The sequence below is a fragment of the Danio rerio genome, chromosome 1 (assembly GCF_049306965.1).
Source record: "Danio rerio strain Tuebingen ecotype United States chromosome 1, GRCz12tu, whole genome shotgun sequence".
Lineage (NCBI taxonomy): Eukaryota > Metazoa > Chordata > Actinopteri > Cypriniformes > Danionidae > Danio > Danio rerio.
In genome coordinates, this window is record NC_133176.1 from 21,185,131 (window position 1) to 21,209,553 (window position 24,423).

Sequence of the window (24,423 nt, forward strand, 5' to 3'; positions counted from 1 at the left end):
AGCTTAGTCCCTTAATCACCACAGCGGAATGAACTGCCAACTTATCCAGCAAGTTTTTACACAGCAGATGCCCTTCCAGCCACAACCCATCTCTGGGAAACATCCATACAAACACACACACACTCATACACTACGGACAATTTAGCCTACCCAATTAACCTGTACCGCATGTCTTTGGACTCTGGGGTAAACCAGAGCACCCAGAGGAAACCCACGCGAAGGCAGGGAGAACATGCAAACTCCATACAGAAACGCCAACTGAGCCGAGGTTCGAACCAGCGACCCAGCAACCTTCTTGCTGTGAGGCGACAGCACTACCTACTGCGCCACTGTCTCGCCTATATAATTATCATTTTATTGATTATTAGTTAATGATTTGATTTTTATTATTGATTATTATTAGTCATTTTATTATTATTTTATATTTCATTATTACAATTTTGCTATAATTTTTGCTTTATTAATATTTTATTTTTCCATATTGTTACAGTCTTTTGACTGTGTGGATTCAAGCGACTCTTTTTTAACAGTATAAGAGAACGTCTCCAATTCAAGGTCTATATTGTCTCTGGACAATGTTGTGAAGCAGTAATTTTTCATTGCTGTTGCTTGTGGTATAATAACACTTGTTGGATTTATTTTGGTCAGATGAAGTCTGAGTATTGAATCATACATAACTAAGATTATTAAATTACTCTGCTCTTTCTCATCATTACTTTGTCTCCTGCTTCTGCTCCTCTCTGGCTTTCTCAGTCAACTCCTATATTGACAGAAAACTGTTATTTAGTTGAATACTGGTTAACAGGTTTGGGTATTTGGCTGCTAGTTGTCTGGATGCCCAGAGAAACAGACATTTTCTGACAGGATCTGGCGTCCGGGGCGAGATCTTATTAATCTGGCATGGAGAGTTGTTGAACACAAAAAAATATATTTCTATAAATGTTGACAACCGATAACCATTGACTTCCGTTGTATTTGTTTTTAGTGGTTACAGGTTAACATCATTCTTAAAAGTATCTTTACGTTCTTTACGTTAGGGGTTTGGAATAGGGGTTTGGAACCACTTGAGGATCCGTAAACGGCGAGTAGTGAACTATCCCTTTAAAAGTTTAGTTGGATATTTTATTTTTATAATCTTGTAAACATTAAAGGCATATAGCAACAAATGGCTTAAATAAGTTTGTGCATGTTGACTGTTGAATCTCTGAATGTTTTTCAAATGAATTGTGCTGTTTGATGTTTACACACACTGAACACAAGATTCACACACACATGCAGACACACGGTGACCTTAAAAACACCCCTGTCCTAGCAGGCAGAGGTCGAGTCCATCTTTCAGGAGCAAGAGCACATCATGTGTCAATCAGTGGATAGACAGACAGTCTCCCACACAACAACAAGCACACAATAAAAATTGTCTAAGGGCATCTATCTATCTATCTATCTATCTATCTATCTATCTATCTATCTATCTATCTATCTATCTATCTATCTATCTATCTATCTATCTATCTATCTATCTATCTATCTATCTGTCTACCTATCTACCTACCTACCTACCTACCTACCTACCTATCATCCATCCATCCATCCATCCATCCATCCATCCATCCATCCATCCATCCATCCATCCATCCATCCATCCATCCATCCATCTATCTATCTATCTATCTATCATCTATCTAATCTATCTTTTTGTCTGTCTGTCTGTCTGTATGTTTGTCTGTCTGTTTGTCTGTCTGTTTGTCATTTTATACTTATTTCATTTTATTAGTTATTTTATTTCCCAAAAAAAAGGGACTGCACGGTAGCGCAGTGGGTAGCACGATCCCCTCACAGCAAGAAGGTTGCTGGTTTGAGCCTTGGCTGGGTCAGTTGGTGTTTCTGTGTGGAGTTTGCATGTTCTCCCCGTGTTGGCGTGGGTTTCCCCCCAGGTGCTCCGGTTTCCCCCACAAGTCCAAAGACATATGCTTTAGGTGAATTGGGTAGCCTAAATTGTTCGTTTTGTATATGTGTGAATGAGTGTGTTTGGATGTTTCCCAGTGATGGGTTGCAGCAGGAAAGGCATCCACTGCGTAAAACGTATGCTGGATGAGTTAACAGTTCATTCCACTGTGGTGACCCCATAATAATAAAGGAATTAAGCCGAAAAGAAAATGAATGAATGAATGAATGAATGAATGAATGAATAAATGTCCATCTTCTTCGAAAATGTATCCATTTCTCTGTTACATTGGACAATATATAATGGGGATGTAATTTCCTCTTTTAAAATATATTAAGGAAAATAAATTACATGTAATGCATTTGAATTTGAATGAGGTATTGCAAATAATATAAACTACATCTAAAATTTCAAATGGCCTCCTTGATTTTTTTCTGTTAATTACTATATTATTTTAAGTTTTCTCCTAGGACATTCATTGAGAGCACTTATTTTTGCAACATAAATTATTTAGTTTTAACCGTTTTGAATTTGGCTTTGACACTGAATAATCTTATATAATACCAATACACCAGATTTGCACAAATATCTCATAGTATAGGATCCCATGACCAGTATCAATTTATTAGCCATATGGATTCTTTTCTAAGAAATCTATCTGGTTGTACTCATTTATTCTGGCCACTATATAAAATCAGTGATAACAAAATAATGCTGATTATATGTGTTGCTTGTCTTTTCTTTTCAAACTTTAGAAAAGACAAAAGAATCATGACAATCAAGGTTATCCATACAGGTGAAGAGAAAATGATGAACCCTTCTGTGAAATAAAATTATTTTCCAAATATTTATCATGTGATGTTTAACAAAGCAAGGACAGTTCTAAAGAAAGTAATTCTTTTTCTGTTGGAGAATGTATTTTTTCTTTTCGTTTGGGTGGAAATTTTTTTTTTGTTTGAAAATGCTGAGGTCAATATTATTTGCCCCTAAAGGCTAAGTCCCTATATTAATCAGGGGTCGCCACAGCGGAATGAACCGCCAACTTATCCAGCTTATGTTTTACACAGCAGATGCCCTTCAAGCTACGTCCTCCTTCACTGGGAAACACCCATGCAATCTCATTCACACACATACTCTACAAGCTTACCCAATTCACCTGTACCACATTTCTTTGGACATGGCTTGGTGAAAACAAATGGAGTACTAGGAGAAAACCCACACCAAAACAGGGAGAACATGCAAACTCCACATAGAATAGTCAACTGACCCAGCCAAGGCTCGAACCAGCGACCTTCTTGCTGTGAGGTGACAGTGCTACCCACTGCACCACCGTGCTGAATATTTATTCAAAGACAAAAGATTTACAGTTGCTATAAATAAGTTATAAATATCTTATGTTTAAAAATGTGTTGAAAGATTTTTTTTTCTGTTGAACAGCACCTGGGAAATATTTGAAATAGAGTTTAAATTAGACAGGAGGACTAATAATTTTCTCTTCAACTGTATGCAATGAATAACTGACGCATTACAGCACATCAATCCACTGAAATCATTTAGCGAAGTTATATGGAGCTGTAGTGCGGTTCAAGACCTGCCTGGAACTACTTCAGCTGTGTGTTATCTGAAAAAAAACCTTGCACACAGAAAAAATCCAATCCAATAATCCAATTTTGGAATGCAGTAGAGTTTTATTGCATTATAAGATTAAATCAGATCATTTGAAAAACAGTTTAAATTCTTTAATTGAACATACCTTTTCCCTTGAGCCCAACACTGAGTTCAAAGTGAGAGTGCTAAAGTTGCTGCCAAGTGCGTTTGTATATGATTATTTCAGTGTAACAGGAAGTGTTATCAGTGCGTAGCTTTGTTGACTGTTGCACTAGCAGATAAGAGTAGCATTCATTCCCCATAACCTTTCTTCCTCCAAAACTAGATTACCACCCTCCCTTTACAACACACACACACACACACACACACAAACACACATATACACCGCGAGACAATACCCCCTTCTGCAGTTTACAACTCCAAGTGCTTACTGCCAGGAAACCCGAACTCCCCCACCACCATCCCTTCCTCCAACATACCCGTGCAGGTTACTTCATAAACACTGGAGATTTCATTTGGCTTTTAACATCAAAACATATAATGCAGCTTTTAATGTTGTTTACCCCCCTTACATGTCCTGTTTGTGCCCTGTTTAGTATTCTTTTTTTGTCTTTGTTTACAGAAGATGAAAACATATTTTAATGTAACAATAGTTAGTCAAAAAAATAAAAATCTAGTCAGGCATCATCAGAATCATTAGATGACATAATAAAGCACTTTATTTAAAGGAAAAGTTCACCTAAAAATGAACATTTTCTCAGCATTTACTCAAATGCAAGTGGATCTAAACTTTTTATTGATTTCCTTTTTCTGTTGAACACAAAACAATATATTTTGATGAATGTTGGAAAAAGCAGTCAATGACTGATAGTAATGAACGTTTCTTCCCCAATATTTTTTTATAGATATCTTGACTTGTGATAACTCAAAAAAGGTTTAGAACAAGTGGAGGATGAAAACATGATGAAATAATTTTTATTTCTGGGTGAACTATCCCTTTAAAGATTATAGTGAAGCACTAACTCACCCTTTTGTCAGCAAAACATTTATAGACACAATTTTCTATGATCACAGGTCATACATTTTTTCATTATATAAATTAAATAAATGTGTTACATCAAACATAAATTCTATATTATTTCACCCATAATTGACATTTGATAAATTAAAAGTACAAAAAGTGAGAATATTTGGATGAAAAATAGGCCTTCTTTGGAAAGTAAGACATGTTTCACATTAGTTTCTTTCAGATTATTTACTGATTTTTTGAAACATGCATATATTTTAATTCATAAAGGAATATTAGTGTTAAAAATAGAATTAATTACCTAGACCAGTGGCTCTCAAACTTTTTTCACCAAGTATCACCTCAGAAAAAAAAGAGTCTCTCCAAGTACCACCAAAATGAGGAGTATTGAAACACAGTAGCGTAGTAGGCCCAGTAAAGCAGCTACAACTCTGCACAGTTAAAAAACGTGGCAGATTACCTCAGAAATATAGGCTATATGTCATATATGGCATATTATATACATAATTTTTGATTAATTATTGATTGATTAAATGTGTGTAGCATGTACATGACATATTTCATTCGTCCGCGTACCACTAGAAGGAAGCCTGCGTACCACTAGTGGTACACGTACCACAGTTTGAGAACCACTGACCTAGACTAACCTGAGGGATATGCAAACCAATATAAATTCTGTGACCATTTACTTATTCTCCACTTGTTCCAAACTTGAGTTTCTATCTTCTCTTAAACACAAACTGAAATCTACTGAAGAATTTTGGAAACCAGCAGCCACTGACTTCTGTAGTCATTTTTGTTCCTACAATGAAAGTCAGTGGCTGCTGCAGGGTTTTAAGCATTCTTCAGAATATCTTGTTTTGTGTGCAATAAAAAAAAAGAAATTCCTAAAAGTATAGAACTACTTCAGTGTGAGTAAGTGGTGAGGAAATGTTCTTTACTGGTGAAATATCCTGCCTCATTCATGTTACAGTAATAGTCAATGTTTTTCTTTTTCTTTTTTTGCATATCGCTTTTTACCAATAGAGGGCGCCCCGGTCAGCACCAACGGACATGACAAGGGAATTTCGTGATTATCTCATTTTTATTTATATCTTCAGTGCAACACTGAATGAATCAAGTATGAGAACTTTATAAATGAACTGTGTGTGTTTTCGAAATTCACAAAAATGTTGCACTTGGAACTGCTCATGGTCAAGAAACAGAGCACTGGAAACTTACCTTCAGCCCACATCTTCAAAAATCGTCAAATCCAGGTGAGTGGGGCATTACGTCAGATAAACTTGTAGCCTACATAGAGTCTGCTAGAATGCCTGCATTAAAAGAAATGCTCTGTCATTTTTAAAATCCTTCAATGGCCATAATCCACAGTTAGCAGTTAGCAGATCTTTTTATCCAGGATGCTTACAGAAGGCTGATTACAGGGTTAGTTGTCCTGCAGCACAGTGGTGTGAAATGCCTTGCTTTAGGGGACAGTAACAGAGCCAGATTATGATACAGTGACTTTCCTGCTATCATCCCACATGAGAAAATAATTGACTATAGTGTTTATAATCCATACTATAAGAGTTGTACTGTATCACAACTCTTTGTTAAATAAGCATATTGTAGTGAATTTCAAAACTGTAATACATTCTGTAGCATATTTTAGTTAACTTATTACAGTAAAATGTGGTGTATTGTAGTATAATTTATATACAGTTGAATTCAAAACTATTAATCCCCTGAATTATTGCCCCCTGTTTATTTTTCCCCCAGTTTCTGTTTAATGGAGAGATTTTTTTTCACCACATTTCTAAACATAATAGTTTTAATAACTCATCTCTAATAACTGATTTATTTTATCGTTGCCATGATGACAGTACATCATATTTGACTAGATATTTTTTAAGATATTCTATACAGCTTAAAGTGACATTAAAAGGCTTAACTAGGTTAATTTGGAAAATAATTAAAAAAGAAAGAAAATTCAAAGTGGGGTTATTAATTCTGACTTCAACTGTAGTCAACTGTACAGAGAACTTATTGTTGTACTGGGTAATTTGTTTATATTACTACAGATGTTGTTTTACAGTAGCAATTATAAAATTACCACAAGAGATTAAGTCAAGTACTTTACCTAAGTATGGTTATGTATAGTATTCATTGCAACTCAGACACTTGTATTTTTTTATCAGATAAAAAAAATGGAACAGTGCCAATATAAGTTGAAGACAGCATGGTTGAATATAAATACATTTTTTGGCAGTTTTTAAATATTTTAAAATGCATATATCCATGGGTAAACATCTGAACAGTAAATACTGTATTAGAGCTTCATTTGGCTAGATACATAGGACTAGGTCTAGAAAACAAGGACTATCATACATTTTATAATGATTTACTGAAGACAAAAAAAAAATCATTGTGTAAGAATTTATATAGCTTACCAAAAGTTACTGTTTTTAAAACAATACTTTAATCATTGAAATTGTATTTAGTAATATATAATATGATCTATACTTTTATATATGCGAATAAGTACAGAAGTAAAGTTATTGGTTAATCTTTACATATAGCTAACTATTATGCAGAATAAATTACATATTAAGACACATTAAAACATTAATTTCACATTTTAATAAACAAAATACATTTCCATTTTGAAATAAAATGTTCCCTTGACATTACACAAGGAAAGTAACCATTTTCGATTACTGTTATATTATTTTAACATAGAAAAGTGACAAAGCTATAAGTGGAAAATTAAATACAATACAGCCAAAAGCATATAAAAATCACAGTATTACTTAATGGAAATAACTTGTGTATATACAATGTAATATAAATATACAAAATACCTTCAGTAGTACACATTTTTCTATTTTTATTGCTAAAGACTTCCACCACCAATAGTCTGCCTTCCAAAGTGTAAGAACAGGTAACATAAGAACTCCCAACAGGTTTTAAATTACATTACAAATGTTAAGCAGCTTTAAGAGGGGAAAGAGGAGGGGTTTCAATTTCAATAAATCCTCTTTACCTTTCTTTCACTGGTTAATTACCTATCGGGGTCATACATTCAAGCCAATCAGAGACAGCTGAGGGAATTCTCAGTCTCAGAGATCTTCAGATACACAGGCTGGCTGCTTCCGAAATCACATGCTCTCTTGAGGAGATTAAGTAATTACTTGGCAACCACTTAAATGTGCATTCTACAGTGCATTACACTAATATTGGCACCCTTAAGATGAAATATGAGCAAAAAAAAAAAGGCTATGAAACTGGCTATGAAATCTTTTGCTCATTAACATTAAATGGATCCATTTGTTTTATGAACAACAAATATATCTGTTAAATGTATGTGTGCCACCATTATTTACACTGCTATGAATTTATATGAGCATTTTTTTAAGTATATTCACATTGATATTTTCCTTTCCTTTTTTTTACACCTGGGTGACTAGAATCACGACCTCCTGTTTCACAGGGCTATAAATATGAGGTAACACAAAGGCCAAACTCACTCAGTCATTCAGCACAATGGGGAAGACCAAAGAACAGAACTGTGATTTACAGCAAAAGTGTTGCTGAGCTTTACAAAATAGGAAGTGGCTCTTATAAAAATAACAATAACACAGAAAATGCCACGACATACCCGGTTTCTGACATTAGGGAAATCATTTAGAAATTACACTCAACTCCAAGTCTTATGAATCAGTTGAATCACTTTATCACTAGCCAGGTTTGCACCCTAACTTAAAGTGAATCTTTTCAAATTTTCGTTAAAAAATATAAACATATCCTAATTAGGTGTGTTTCCATCATGTTTTTAGAGCAACCGACTGTAGTATTGGTAACCTAGAAACTAACAGTAAACAAGGCAAGCATAATGGAATCATGTGGGTTTAATGTTCGCTACATCATTTTATTCTAAAAAGGAGTTTTCATCTCCCAATATTTGCATTAAACCTTTTTCACACAAGTCCAAAGCCAGCTCAAGTGAGCTTATAAAAAGTTTGTTTGCGAATTAAGGGATTTTTTCATAAAAAATTTGGCATTTTCATCACTTCTTCAAAGTATGCATTAACACAGGATGAGGAAACCTCAGCTACTGTTATAGGACAATGGTTCAAATGGCCCAAAATCTTAGGCTCAAAAAGTCTCCAAAACTACAATCTGACATCACCTGGCCACCTGGCTGGGTGGTTAATCGATGGCAATTATATAGGGCCAATATAGTGTGGTATACATATAATCTGGACATTCAGTTGCCATGTTGTCATCCTTGTACCCTTTTCCCGCATTTTAAATTCAGGCATGCTTCTTTTTGTCACATACTGTTTTTTTCACCTACTATATATAAACCTGTATGTGATTTCAGATTTCACTTCTGTCCATTGGTTAACAGCTTTTGGTGAGTCGGGCCTGTTTATCGAGGACATTTTCTTCGAGTTGATTTGTTATGTGATCTGCTCTGTCTGAATTCAATCACCTGTGGGACATAAACATAACATTAGCTGGCTTTTTATTTACTCATTAGTAGGACAGACTAATTAAGAGAGATAATACAGAGACTAGCAGCATTACATATTTAGTAAAAACTAATCATATAAACAACAGCACTACAATATAAATATAACATTATACAAAATAATACAGTGCAAACAGTAAGAGCAAATATTGTTCAATATATGGAAGCATTGAACAAATTGTAATAATAACACTGTTCTGGATAATAATAATAATAATAATAATAATAATAATAATAATAATAATAAAATTAATAATAACAATAATAATAATAATATTATTATTATTATTATTATTATTATTATTATTATTATTACTATTATTATTATTATTATTTGTTTTTGAGTACAGAGCGCATACATACCTTGATGATCTGTATTATAGGTGTAGATGGCAGCCAGGCCAAATAAGCACATGATAGTGAAGGCAATGAAGATGAAGACCAACTCAAAAACTGAAAACAGATGATCCATAACACACACACTTCCACTCCTACGCACACACACAACACAAACACCCAAACACAATACAGAAAATGATTTAACACAGTGAGTAAATGAAAATTATCATTTTTTGAGTGAACTATCCATTTAAAGATATAGTAAAAAAAATTAAAAAAACACTAGCGCAACGCAACACTATAAACAATAATGCACTGCAAGCTGAAAATTTTCTCATTTACACCTCAACAACATGATTTGTGTTATGATTAGAGACACAAGTTTACCAGGTTGCACTGGTATGGACAACACTAAAATAGTTTAATGGTCATTACATGACAATATTGTTCTATTCAAAGTGTCGCTGACTAATCAGTATCAAATATTCTAGAAAGATTGGTCTCTGTATACTCTCATGGAAATTAAACTTTTTGTAACAATATTGTAACAATGACATGTATATGTAACAATGACATGTATATTGTTACAATATTTTGTAACAATGACATGGAAAATTATGTAAGAACTTACCAACAGATTTATGTAATTCTACAGTAAAATAATGTTTTAAGAGGAAAAAAAGCAAGAAATCTTATAAAGTAGAATAACTGTAGACTGAAATTCCCATAATTCCTTGTTACACTTCACTTTTACAGCTCCAATTGTTGAGTGAATGTTTGTTGCATTTGTTGTCGTGTGTGTTATCATTTTTTGTGTGAATGACTTCAATGCTCCAATGCTAGTATTTAGTTTATCTTGTGATCATTTAGTTTTGATTGTTAGTGTTTTGTTTTTCTGTATTTGTTGTCATTATATATTATTGGTATGAAGATTGCAGTTGTAGGCTGTGGAATTTACTGGTTTAAAATGTAATTTATTTTTATAAATTACATTTGTATACTGTCAAATGTACAGGTTGTTTTGTACAATTTTTGTAAAAACAATAGACAAAAATATTAAAGAATGTTTTGTAAATGTATTTTTTCTCATGAATCAAGTTAAATAATAAACAATGATAATTATAAATGTTGCAGGACCATGATGGAGCAATATGTTGACAAGTTTGGTTTTTAAAAATAATATCACATAAGGATCATAGCTACTACAGTGCAAATTTAGGACTATTACATAAAATAAAACCCAAAGAACAGTTCATTGATTATTAAATATTTAAGCCTTTAAGGTGCACTCCTTAAAAATATTTTTGGCCCACAAATTATATTGAATAATGCTGGCACAACTCTGATAAACAATAATAATATTAAATATTAAAATATTAGTAAATATTAAAATGATAATGATAACCTATGCATAAAAGGTCAACCAGGTGGTTATGATGCCTGTTAAAGGGTTAAATAAAATAAAATTCACAAAAAACAAATAAATTGTTAACCCAGTGAACCAAAATAATTGTAACTAAAACTTAAAATGTATTTAAATAGTTAAAGTTGTAATAATTTAACCCTTGTGTGTTGTTCAAATTGACTACCTTTTCATTATGTTGGTGGTGGTTTTTGCCCTATTGACTTTCATTATAACAAAATATTTTGATTGCAAAGCCATGGTAGTAATGCATTCTTAATTGTTGGTGGTTTTCCCTGTTAGAAAGAAATACAATTTGTTAATTTTTACTGTTGATCATCAGTTATCAGGATGAACCCTTTAGATAGGCCTGGGCAAGAAGTTTCTGGCTTTTATATGAAGTTCTATGGAGAATAACAGCAAATGAGAAAAATGTAATTATAATGGAAGTCAATGGGACAAAAACAGCCACTAACATAATGAAAGGGTAGTAAATTTGCCCAGAGTGTATTGTTGAGTTTTTAAAATAATGTAAAGCATTTTCCCAGAAAATGTGAATACAAAACAAGATTTGACACCCAAACTCATTTAATTTAGTTTAAAAGTTGTGGCCAAATTAAGACTCAAAATCACCCCTGAATGGATGAAAACATCCCCAACTGCACATAAGGGTTAAGATAAGCTATAACTAAAAATATACTGATGAAAATATCAGTAGTTTAGTATCTCACTCACTTATATATCACTTACTGAAATGAGTAGATTTTACAGACTTGTAAAAGATTACTGCATTCATTCATCTGAAGCCCTTTTTTATAGGGCTTTATCATTGTGTAGTAAGAGAGAAATATGTATAAATACCTTATTTTGCTCTCAATGGGTTTTAGCCAATCAGTTGCTCATTCCTTTTCCACCACACACAGTGTATAAAACGCATGCTTGTGTGTTAGAGACTTTTACAAGCTTCCAACACAGAGCAATCAAAGTCCATTTCTTCCGACTTCCTTACTGCCGGCTATAAACCACGTCAACGTTTAAAACCCACTTTTCATCCTTAAGGTAGCTGTACAGACATACACAGGCTGTCTTTATTGTTTACCTGAGTTTGCAGCTGGATCCAGTCCAGGTGATCACGTTTTAGGTGCAATAAAGGCAGCAGAATACAGGTCAGGACTGATCCGGGACTGACCATGGTGTATGACATCAACCGGACTCAGACGATCAGTGGCTCCTCAAGTCTTCCTTTCATACCTCCATTGTCTTTAAAACAAGACGCAGAGCAAATAAGCAAAGCAAGACTGCAACAAACTCAACAATCAAACAAACCAAGAATGCCACGTCACATTTAAAAACAGGCTGAACCTGTTTTGTCAGATTAGCGCTATTATGCTCAGTGTGAAGACACATATTTGCTAAACTTGTGGGCAAAAGTTACAATAATGCGTTTTCAGGGCTTTTATTTGCTTCTGAAATTAAGGTTTTGTTTATTAGTAAAAAAGTTGAGAAAATATCCTCTTAAATACTCTTAAAATATATATATTCTTACCATATTTGTTTTCATTAGTTTGAAACTATCAAAGAAGAGAAATCAGTTTAATTGTATGTTATTTGTGGTCGCAATATTTTTTTAAATGTGTTTTAATTGAGTGAGTAATAAGTGAGTGAGAGTATTGTTTCGCCATGTTGAAATCACATATTTCTTGATTATTTTGTAATTTAAAAAATTCAATTGAATTGAATAAGCTAAACTGTCCGTTGTCTATGTGTGTGAATGCAAGAGTGTATGGGTGTTTCCCAGTGTTGGGTTGCGGCTGGAAGGGCATCCGCTGTGTAATAACATATTCTGGATAAGTTGGTGGTTTATTCCGCTGTGGCGACCCCTTATTAATAAAGGGACTAAGCCGAAAAGAAAATGAATCAATGAATTAAAAAATGAACCAACAGACAGCCAAATTTATATTAATAGCAAATTTAACTGCAAGATTGACACAGAGTTATGTAGAATTACAAACTACATTCACTACCTTTATGAAAATGAAAATTGTATCACATATATAACCAAAAAAACATAGTTAGCACAAATCAACAATGGTTACACTAATGTATAGTTTATTTATGGAATTTGTTGTAAACCAAATCAATCAATATCCAAAAATTACACTCACTCACTTAATTCCCTTTAGCTGTATTAGTGGCTTATTCATTATGAGCGGAAAAAGGGGTTTTCTTCTTTTATTTGATAGAACATTGGAGAGGGAGACAGGATTGAATGGGTAGAATAGTGAGAGGAAAAGGATCAGCAAAAACTTCGAGCCGGGAATGGAACTTGGGTCGCCGTTCACTTAACCACTAAGCTATTGACGCAGACAATTACACTTTTACTTTAATTAAATCTTTTTTTTTGTAATAGTATGAAGTTTGTTTGTTTGTAAATTAGGCTCCAGCTTTCTGAAGCAAGCAGAGTCAGCGTCTGATTTCTTTATTTCCTTCAGTGTTTACTGACATTATTAGGGAATCAGCTAAACAAGTGATCACTTTTAGGCACAGCTAGAGTTGCCAACTTTGTCACTATGAATAGGCCCACATGGAATCTGCGCATGCAGAAATCCGCAGATTTTTAGCCCATCATTGAGTCTATTTATTTACATGTGTAAAAGAGTACATTTTATTTATTCAGTTTTCATCAGTTAATTTCTGTAATATTATTGTGATATAATAACAGTAATAATAAAATGTTGATAAGATTTATTTTCAGTAAAGTTTGTTAAGTAATATTTTGTCTATTAGTAAATATATTATACAAAAGACTTGCTTTGTTTAAGTGGATCTGGTTGGATTTGCATTGTAAACATTCAATAAAAGTTAGAAATATTTTTCTTCCATATATTAGGTTTGTAGTTATGATACTACCAAATCATGCATACATCCACAGATTTTTTGCATAATTTTCTGCAGAAATAGCAAAAAATGTCCGCAGATTCTTTCTGGCCCTAACAATAAACTACGTAACTTCCTAGAAACATATTTAGTGATGCACAGATTAAGATTTTTCACAACCAATTCCAATAGCTTAAATTTAACAAGCAAATTAGCAGATTTCCACATTTTCTTAGAAAAAAAGTATAGAACAAAGTGTTTATTTGCTTTATCTCAGGCTGAATAATATACAACCTGACAACCAATTTCTGCTAGCAAAGTGTACATTAGCTTGTGCAGGATGTGATTTAAATTAGATTGTATAATAGCAAAATAAATTAAAATCAAATAATCTGGCATTTAGCTTCCTGCAATCGACATAAAACAGTCTAGATAAAACATAGATGTCATGTACAAAACAAAAACAGTAGACAGGCTAAATTAAAATGAATATTCAGTTTGTCAGCAGGAGAGCTTATAGAATGGCACATACACTTGCCAGCCACTTAATACTGTCCAACTGCTCCTTTACGCAAATTTTAAATCAGCCAATCACATGGCAGAAACTCAGTGCATTTAGGCATGTAGACATGGTCAAGATGATCTGCTTCAGTTTAAACTGAGCATCAGAATGAGGAAGAAAAAGGATTTAAGTGACTTTGAACATGGCATAGTAATCGGTGCCAGACGGGCTAGTCTGAGTATTTCAGAATCTCCTGATCTACTGGGATTTTTACGCACAACCATCTCTAGGGCTTGCAGAAAATGTTCCAAAAAAGAGAAAACATCCAGTGAGCAGCAGTTCTGTGGGTGTAAATGCCTTGCTGATGCCAGAGGTTAGAGGAGAATGGCCAGACTGGTTTCAGACTGATAGAAAGGCAACAGTAACTCAAATAACCACTTGTTATAACCGAGGTATGCAGGAGAGCATCTCTGAATGGACAACACATCAAACCTTGAAGCGCATGGGTTACAGCAGCAGAAGACCACACAGTGTGTCACTCCTGTCAGCTAAGAACAGGAAACTGAGGCTACAATTCACACAGGTTTACCAAAATTGGACAATAGAGGATTGGAAAAACATTGCCTGGTCTGATGAGTCTTGATTTCTGCTGCGATGGTAGGATGGTAGAGTCAGAATTTGGCATCAACAACATAAAGCATGGATCCATCCTGCCTTGTATCAATGGTTTAGACTGGTGGTGGTGGTGTAATAGTGTGGGGGATATTTTCTTGGCAAACTTTAGGCCCATTAGTACCAATTGAGCATCGTTAAGTATTGTTGCTGACCATGTCCATCCCTTTATGACCACAGTGTACCAATCTTCTGATGCTACTTCCAGCAAGATAAATGACCATGTCATAAAGTGTGAATCATAATAAAGTGGCCAGAGAGTGTATAACTGCGTTTCCTTGGTCAGTGATGTCAAGTGATATGAGTGATAGAGAAACAACAATGACACATTGAAGCACACTAATTATCGAGTGTTACAGGATGATATATAAGCTATGTTTCTATTTAGAGAGGCAAGTTAGATTTATGCACAAAACTGGAACATTGCATAAAATCTTTGCAAATAAAGCACTGTTTTCTTCGACTTGTTGGATGGAAACGAAATCCCGTCCTGATAAACTTGCACCAAATATCAAAAAGAAAAACTGAGTTTGCCACATTAGAAGCTACTGTGGGTCTTTTTTCTTATATAATTACTTTATATATATATATATATAAATATGCAATGAACGCACGGTGGCTTTTGGAGGAGTGAGACCACTCTTTTGGAGTGCAGCTATAATAAAAATATAAAAATAATAATAATACTAAACCACTTTGAGGATAGACTTTAACCAAAAGATTTTAGAATGATCAAAGCAACTATTCAGATGTTTTACAATGTAGTCGGTCCGCTGATTTGTCCATTAATGCCATCCCATCATGCCTATTCTGTCACGTGATATGTTAAAACAAAGTCAGATTAATTTATTCTGTAAATTCATTGTAGTTTAAGTGAAATGTTTCTTATGAGATAATAAGCAAATTCTACTTAGGTGTGTGAAGAAGTTTTTAATATGCATTTTCAAAATGTTTGCACATATTGTAATGTCCATTAACACTGGAATTACCAGAATTTTATAACTACTAGAATTACCATGTAATTACAATCATTCTGACTGTTCACATAAGATGGTTTATTGTCACGTCATACAGTAAATGCATTCAATGCTTCTATTGAGATACTCTTAATGTGAGAGATTAACCCTTATGTGCTGTTGGGGATGTTTTCTTTCACTCTGGGGTGATTTTGAGTCTTAATTGGGCCATAACCTTTTCTGTGATTTAGCTTAGTGTAATGATATTTGGTAACACTTTACAATAAGGTTTATTACTTAATGCATTTACTAACATAAACTAATCATGAACAACACATGTACAGCATTTACTAATCATTATTGAACATTTACTAAAGCATTATTAACATCCAAGTCCATGCTTGTTAACATTAGTTAATGCACCATGAGTTACATGAACTAACAATGAACTACTGTATTTACATTAACTAACGTTAACTAGCATGAACAAATACAGTTGTAGATGTATTGTTCATTGTTTGTTCATGTTAGTAAATGCATTAATTAACATTAACTAATGAACCTTATTGTAAAGTGTGACCTGATATTTGACATGAATGCTTTGACATTTTTAAAGAACTCAACAGTACACTCTGGGTAAATTGACTATCCTTTTGTTATGTTCTGCATGAAAACATCCAGGAAATTAAACCACTGTAAAAATGCATCAAATAAACATTATTTTAATTTTTTTTTTTGCATAAATCTGTTAATCAACCTCTGTCCTGATCAAAACTACTAAATTGCTTAGATAATTACAGGATTTTAACTCTTTTATTGCCAAATTCATGAATGATGTCACTGATATGGTGAAAAAACACACAAAATTACATATTTTCAATATAAAAAGTAATTGTGGTCTGGATTTTTTTACCTTTAACCAAAGTCTTGGACATGTGAAAGAACATTGCCTTTGATGCATTGTTTTGATTGATTTTCTTTTTTTCTCCCTAATTTACTGTTGGTGGCTGTTTTTGCTTCATTGATTCCATTATTCCATTATTCCATTCCATTATTACTTCCATGACACTATATAATCATGCATTTTTGATTATTGATGGCTTTCTCTCTTGGCAAGAGGTAAAAATTGTAAGTTTTACTGTTGAGCCTCAGTTAACACAATTAACTCTTAGAGAGACCTGTGCAAAAAATCTTAGTTTCTTGATTTCATATGGAGTATAACAGTTATTAACACAAATTAAAGTGTGTGTATGTGTGTGAGAGTGACCTTTGCGCACTTACCTTGATGTGTCTATCAAAATATGCATCTCAGCTCTCAGAACTACATGTTGTAAGCAAAAACAAAGACTGTTTATTTATGCACCATCAAATGTGGTTATAATGGAAGTCAATAGGGCAAAAACAGCCAACAATAAATTAGGGAGAAAAAAATGAAAATCTAAAACCAAAGTTGTTATTAATCGTTCACATGTCCAAGACTGTGATAAAAGGTAAAAGAAAACCCAGTCCACAATTACTATTTATATTGAAAATACTTCATTTTGTGTGTTTTTTCCCAGCAAAACAGTGACAACATTTGTAAATTTGGCAATTAAAGAGTTAAAAATCTTGTACAAACATTTAGTAGTTTTGATCAGAACGAGTTGATTATGCAAAAAAATTAAAAAGAATATTGATCCGATGCATTTTTACAGCAGTTTATTTCAGTGGATGTTTTCATCCAGAACATAACAAAAAGGTATAGTACAATTGAACACTGCACAAGGATTGAATGTCTGTCATGATATTTAATCAAGTCATCATCATAAAAAAATGAACTTTTTGGTAATAAAGCCTATAGTTTGTACTGTATGAAGTTGCTAGGCATCTGAGACACTCATATTTAAATTCACAGGGATAAGTAGCATAGACCAAAATGCATGCGGTCATTTTGACAGCTATGGAAGTTAAATGTAGAAATACTCATAGCTCTTTTGTGTTTTGCAGTTTTATAAAATAATGTAAAATATACACATATTTAGGAAAAGTATTAAAGATATTTGTTTTATTTTAATAAAGCAATTCAATTGCAAAAATTTTAGGCGGTCAAAATAACTTCCTTAATAATTCTAGTGTTCAAACTAGTCCAAATGACATAAAAAAAGATGAAAACATAACTTTCACTTTTTGACACATTTCTGTTTTGGACTGTGCTATTTGCAGCATGTTTCTATATTTGCACGTGCTGTGAGAATTAGTGTGCACGTGTGTTTAAGTGATAAAGATGTTTTCTCAGTTTGTAAGTATTTTTTTATTTGAATTTGTTTTGTAATGGGATTAAGCTCTCGGCCACTGCATTTTTCAGTTTCTTTGTGGTAATATGCATGGAATGAAAAAAGTAGTACTTTTTAAGACAGCAGTGGTGTTAATGAGAGAGATGCTGTTTATACGTGTATCATTCATACCTGTAGTATGCGTGCATTTCTCTTGTATTAGGCCATGAAGTGTAACAAGACTGAACAAAACCAGAGAGAAGAAAATAGTGTAGCACTCCATCTCAGTGAAGGGTGAGGCCATCTGCTTTAGCTGAACGAACAAACACAAACACACTGCAGAATCAGGCCTTCACTGATACCTCAGCATGCAGCGCTGCGGCAGAAACACTATAGCAGCACTAGCGTATTATCAAAATAACATTACTAACATCATCTGAGCTTGTCAAACCATACAGATATTATAACACACACACATACAGATTTTGGAATGCGAGGCACACATAATTGGTATAAAATCATTTACTTACATGTTCTGTTGTGCGTACAGACACCCACTTTGAAGTTGTTGCCGCTGTACATTATTTTATTAGTGCTTGTGCTCCTGCCTGTATGCAGGTGATAGTGTAATATGACGAGGGTTTACCACAATGAGAGGCTCATATTGCATGAGGTTAACTATCCACCTTTCTACCCTGGATACCAGACACAAATGCACCTTGATCGGTCATGATGATCATGCAAATCCAAGCTTGAATGTCAGAGTTTAGACTCGACATAAACATTAGACACACTAAACGGGTTTGCATGGCATTGCAGATTGTCCTAGGATGCAAGATTGTTTTACACATGTACATCTATTTGTTTTTCTGCAGTATATGTATTTTATTACAACATATAAGAAAACGGGGAATGTTAAAGTTACCTAAGTATCTATACACACATTGGGTTTTCATGTTTTATGGGGACATCCCATAGACAATTATTTTTATATGACACAGACTGCATATTCTGCCCTGTTACCTTAATACTACCCCTAACATTCTTCAAACATTCTGCAGTTTTACAATCTCAAAATAACTAGCGTTGCCTCGTATAAAAGTCTGGAGATTTGTTTTTGTGTCTACTGTATGTAAAAGCAGTTTTTTAGTGTTAATGTCCTTGCTACAGCTAATTCCACATGCAGTCCATATTCACCGTATTCTCTGCGTACGAGCGGGCGCTGCCATTTGAATCATTTTAGCTCAAGACTTCCAGTCTCATTCACTTTCATTCATTTTTAGACATTAAAAACAGCTCGTTTTGCTGCTTAGATGTTGCAAACGGATCATTTCTTATTATATAACTCTACTTTGTCTGTATGACCATGCAAACACTTGTTTGTAGAGCAAGTAGTTTGACCGTTTTCTGCCGTTTATTATTCCTTGTCATTTCTCTCATAGGCAACTGAATCGGAAATTCTAAAACAATCGCAAAAGCGAGCACACTTCTAAAGAGTAAAGTCATCATTAATTGCAAGACATGTGATTTATCACAGACCTTCTGACCATTGACTTACATTCAACTTTAAAATTGATCATTTATTTAAATTTTGTAACCCTAAGATTCGAGTTTGATTATGTTGTTTTATTCACAGGTACCTGCATGTATTTGTTTCTACACCTTCAGGTGCATGAGAACTGATTATATGTCCCTGTCCTACCTAGACTTTTACAGAGTTATAATTAGCACATATTGGCTATTATCTTACACACGGGTGAACAGTCCTTACTCTCACAACTGCCTGCAACTTTCCATTGAACCTGAAGACCTTGATCACTTTCCCAGGAGAAAAACTGAACACCTCTGATGTAAAACCAAAGATAGAACGTCTTAGAATAGAACTGGCTTTTCAGGATTGTGTGGTATATTCATTCATTTTCTTCTCAGCTCAGTCCCCTTATTAATCTGGGGTCACCACAGCGGAACAAACCACCAACCTTTCCAGCACATTTTCATGCAGCGGATGCCCTTCCAGCCACAACCCATTTCTGAGAAACATCCACAAACACTCATTCACACACTACAGACAATTTAGCTCACCCAATTCACCTGTACCACATGTCTTTGGACTATGGGGGATACCGGACCACCCAGATGAAACACAAGGAAAACATGCAAACTCCACACAGAAACGCCAATTGAGCCGAGGATCAAACCAGCCACCTTCTTGCTGTGAGGCAACAGCACTATCTACTGCGTCACTGCTTCGCCCTGGTATATTCATAAGAAGCATATTATTGTTTGTGCTAAGAAAATAGAAAAGAAAAATAAGAGTGTATAATGAACAAAACAATAGTTTTTTTTATGGATTATTTAATGTTTTGCTTTTGCTGTATGTCATCAAGCATGTACAGGTGTATTTGACATCATCTGTGAGTCACCAATCAGCAGAGCCAGACAGAATCTGCAGATATTTTATGCTATTTTTGTGTTGAATTTTGGTGGCAAAGTGGATAGCATGATCACAGCAAGAGGGAAGCTGGTTCGAGCCTCGGCTGGGTCAGTTGACATTTCTGTGTGGAGTTTGCATGTTCTCTCTGTGTTTGTATGGGTTTTCTCTGGGTGCTTCGGTGTCCACTAAATACATGTGGTATAGGTTAAGTGAATAAGCTAAATTGGCCGCACTGTATGAGTATAAATGCAAGAGTGTATGGATTTTTCCTAGTACTGGGTTGCAGCTGGAAGGGTATCCGCTGTGTAAAACATATACTGTATAAGTTGGCAGTTCATTCAGCTGTGGTGACTCCAGATTAAGAAAGAGACTAAGCCAAAAAGAAAATGAATAAATGAATGAATAACTTCTATTTAAGATTTACAATGAAAATTCAAGTTCAGTTGGCATTTCTATGTGGAGTTTGCATGTTCTCCCCATGTTCGTGTGGGTTTCCTCTGGGTGCTTTGGTTTTCTTTACAAGTCTAAAGACATGCGCTATAGGTGAATTGGGTAAGCTAAATGTTTTGTGGTGTATGTGTGTGAATAAAAGTGTATGGGGGTTTCCCAGTAATAGGTTGCTGCTGGAAGGGCATCCGCTGCATAAAACATGTGCTAGATAAGTTGGTGGTTCATTCCGCTGTGGCAACCCCTGATTAATAAAGGGACTAAGCCAAAAAGAAAATGAATGAATGACGGCAGAGGGTTTGCTGAATTATACTGAGAGATTTCAGCTGCTGTCTGGGCTTTCCCTGCCTTTCTACGCCTGTCGCTTGATTTTATTACACATAACTTCACTTGTAAACTAATTAATTTGTTTATTTGGCATATAGGGATTTAATTGGTTGTTGTCAACATCCAGTGAATATAAAAGTCAATGGCACCTTTAGAAATATGTTTTCTGAAAAAAATGGTGTTATGTTCAATACTACAATGGGTTAAAATACTGCAGAATTCTATGGGCTCAGATTTATTGAAGAGCCTACAAATAAGCAATCAAAATAAAAGTAGTCTACACTTTTTTTTTATTTCAGACAAATCTAAAAAACCCTAATGGCTTATGTCTAACCTTGGATCGTTTAGGTCTTGCAGAAAGAATAAATAAATCTGAGACATGTGTTGTTTTGAGCCAATTAAATGCCTTCAATGTAGCAGACCAATTAAAATCAGACAAAAGCAAACAACCTTGAGGCTTTGGTGAAAAAGATAGTAAAGGACATTATGTCACACTAGTGGTAGGCTTGCATCTTGTTTTGTTTCTGTTTACCTTCATGTAATAAAAAGAAACTAAGAGAGAAAGAAAGAGAAATGGCTCCTCCTATGTGCAGTGAATGAAAAAGAAGGCCCACTTTTTTCTTTTTGTACACTGTAAAACCCAATAAGTTAGGGTAACTCAAACATTTGAGAAAACCGATTGCAACAAACCATTCAAAAACTAATCCTAATGAGTACTATAAACCATAAGCCATTTGAGTAAATGAAGCAATTTGAGCACATAAAACCCCAAAAATGAAGAGAACTCAAACCAACTGAGTACTGTAAAACCCAATAAGTTAAGGCAACTCAAACATTTGAGGAAACCGATCGCTACAAATCATTTGAGTAAAAAAAAAATCTCTACGAGTACTGTGAACTTACTCCATTTAAGTTGAAGTAATGAGGTATTTAATTAACTCATTACCTTCAACACTGTGTTCAAAACCCTTTTCAAGTGAGTAGAATTACCTTAACAGTAAATTTTGAGTTACCAAACACTCATTTCATTTGGTAAAGTTGACTGCTGGGTTTTACAGTGTACTAATCAGTTTTGATTATGGAGTCATATAGGCATAACATTGAGCATTATGTAGACTGATGAAAAAAAAAACCTTCCACTGTGTGTAAAAAGTGTGTATTCTATTGTAGTAACTTGTTTGGATCAACTCACTTTTAAAAGGCTTTTTTTTTCTTTTGCTTGAAAATTAGGTGATATTTATTGACATTTAACAGTATGTTTGATTATAATAATTGAAAATTTTACACTTAGATATTGCTTGACACTATTCACAGGTTTGGCATGCTGTCCCGGGAGAGAACCCCGAGCTTCGAAACTTTAACATGCATTTGGTTGACCATATGCATAGTTGCATATTTTCTAAAACTTTTATGAGATGTTTGCACCATTTGAGGTTTTCCACCAACATAAATAAATATTTAGCAGGTGGACAAAAACATTACCAAAAAAAGAAGTCTAAATCTATATTAGTGAACCAGAAGTTGAAGCTGACTTTGATTATAATTATATATTGAGTAGCGATTTTATTCCTCTCTTTTGTTTACGGTTAGATGGGTGCGGCTAAACCTTTTTCTCCTTTTTCAAACTGGCATTATAAGAAAAGAGCTGCCATTCCAGAGTGGAAGTAACTGATTAGATTTTGATTAAAGGTTACCAAAACAATTTTTTTTTCAGTGGATAAACTTGTGCAGATTCATTGTTCACATTAAGACTAACAATGTGCGCTAACAGAATAAACATTGTAAACCAATGACTTTAAGGTCTAGATGTAATAGATTTTAGATTCAAGACCCTTTATTGGTTACTCCCTGCTAGTATGACGGCTAGCTCAACTCTCACATGGTTGCCCACTGAAGTTAAGCAGGGCTGTGCCTGGTCAGAACCTGGATGGGAGACCACATGGGAAAGCTATAGGTTGCTGCTGGAAGTGGTGTTAGTGAGGCCAGAATGGGGCACTCAACCTGTGGTCTGTTACTGTTCAGTTTGCACCCCTTTTCAGATGAGACATTAAACCAAGGTCCTGACTCTGTGGTCATTAAAAATCCCAGGATGTCCTTTGAAAAAGAGTAGGGGTTTAACCCCAGCATCCTGGCCAAGTTTCCATCATGGCCTCCTAACCATCCCCATAATATAATTGGCTTCATCACTCTCTCTCCTCTCCACCAATCAGCTGGTGTGCAGTCTGGCACAATATGGCTGCCCTCGTGTCATCCAGGGTGGATGCTGCACACTGGTGGTGGATGAGGAGATTCCCCCAATGTGTAAAGTGCTTTGAGTGTCGAGAAAAGAGTATAAACGTAAGGAATTATTTATTATTATTATCATCATCAGATAAATTCCCTTTGAACTTAGAACTGCCTTAGTTCTTAGTGACAGATTCAGAACACATTCTGGAAGTTTATTCCAGTAACAATTAAAGAACTGCATAGTAAATACATAAATTTAGAGTTCACATAAACACGATTAATAAGTATTAAGTTAGTCCTCACTAGAACTTTATAATTTTCAGTAACTGTATTTCTGTTTCACATTTCATTTTGTGATGTGTTTTTGTATTTGTTGCATGAGATAGATTTATATTAGACAGAGGATGCCACTATGTATTACTGCATTTAAAAAAAGCATTTTTTGAGACTTTGAAAATACATAACTCCAAGGACATTTTTTTTTAAGGACAACAGATGGAAAATTAGCATTGACTAATTCTGAAACATGTACAGAAATGTTTAATAATGTGCACCGCCAAGGTTAATAGAACATGAACATGAATAAATGTAAAAACTGTCACTTGACCCAACATCGGAGGAACATGCGGAACATACAAATGTGCTGTTACATTTTTTAAATATTACTTGAAAATCTCAGTGGATACTTATACATCTAATGGGGTTTGACTAAAAAGAAAATTTGATCTAAACGATAGTTATGACTTTGAAGAAACTAATCCACACGGTTGTATGCTTTCCATTTTTTGTCTACTACATAATTCCAGAAACTTGGGAATTATGGCTTTACGTAATTTCAAAATGTTGACAATTTTTACAGCATTTTGTAGACAGAATAGGCATGCTTATATAAAAAA

The 24,423-nt window shown here is 34.2% G+C and overlaps 1 long non-coding RNA gene across 2 annotated transcripts; it reads right to left on the reverse strand.

The window, feature by feature from the left end:
• Positions 1-7,184: 7,184 nt before the first annotated feature.
• Positions 7,185-12,156, reverse strand: si:ch211-42i9.5. 2 transcript variants are annotated; one of them, NR_186833.1, is made up of 3 exons: positions 11,934-12,156; positions 9,457-9,584; positions 7,185-9,054 (listed from the first exon to the last, which is right to left on the reverse strand). It is a non-coding gene; the product is annotated as a si:ch211-42i9.5 (long non-coding RNA). The 2 variants fall into 2 exon arrangements; NR_186834.1 differs by lacking the exon at positions 11,934-12,156 and adding an exon at positions 11,696-11,762.
• Between the last annotated feature and the right edge of the window lie 12,267 nt (positions 12,157-24,423).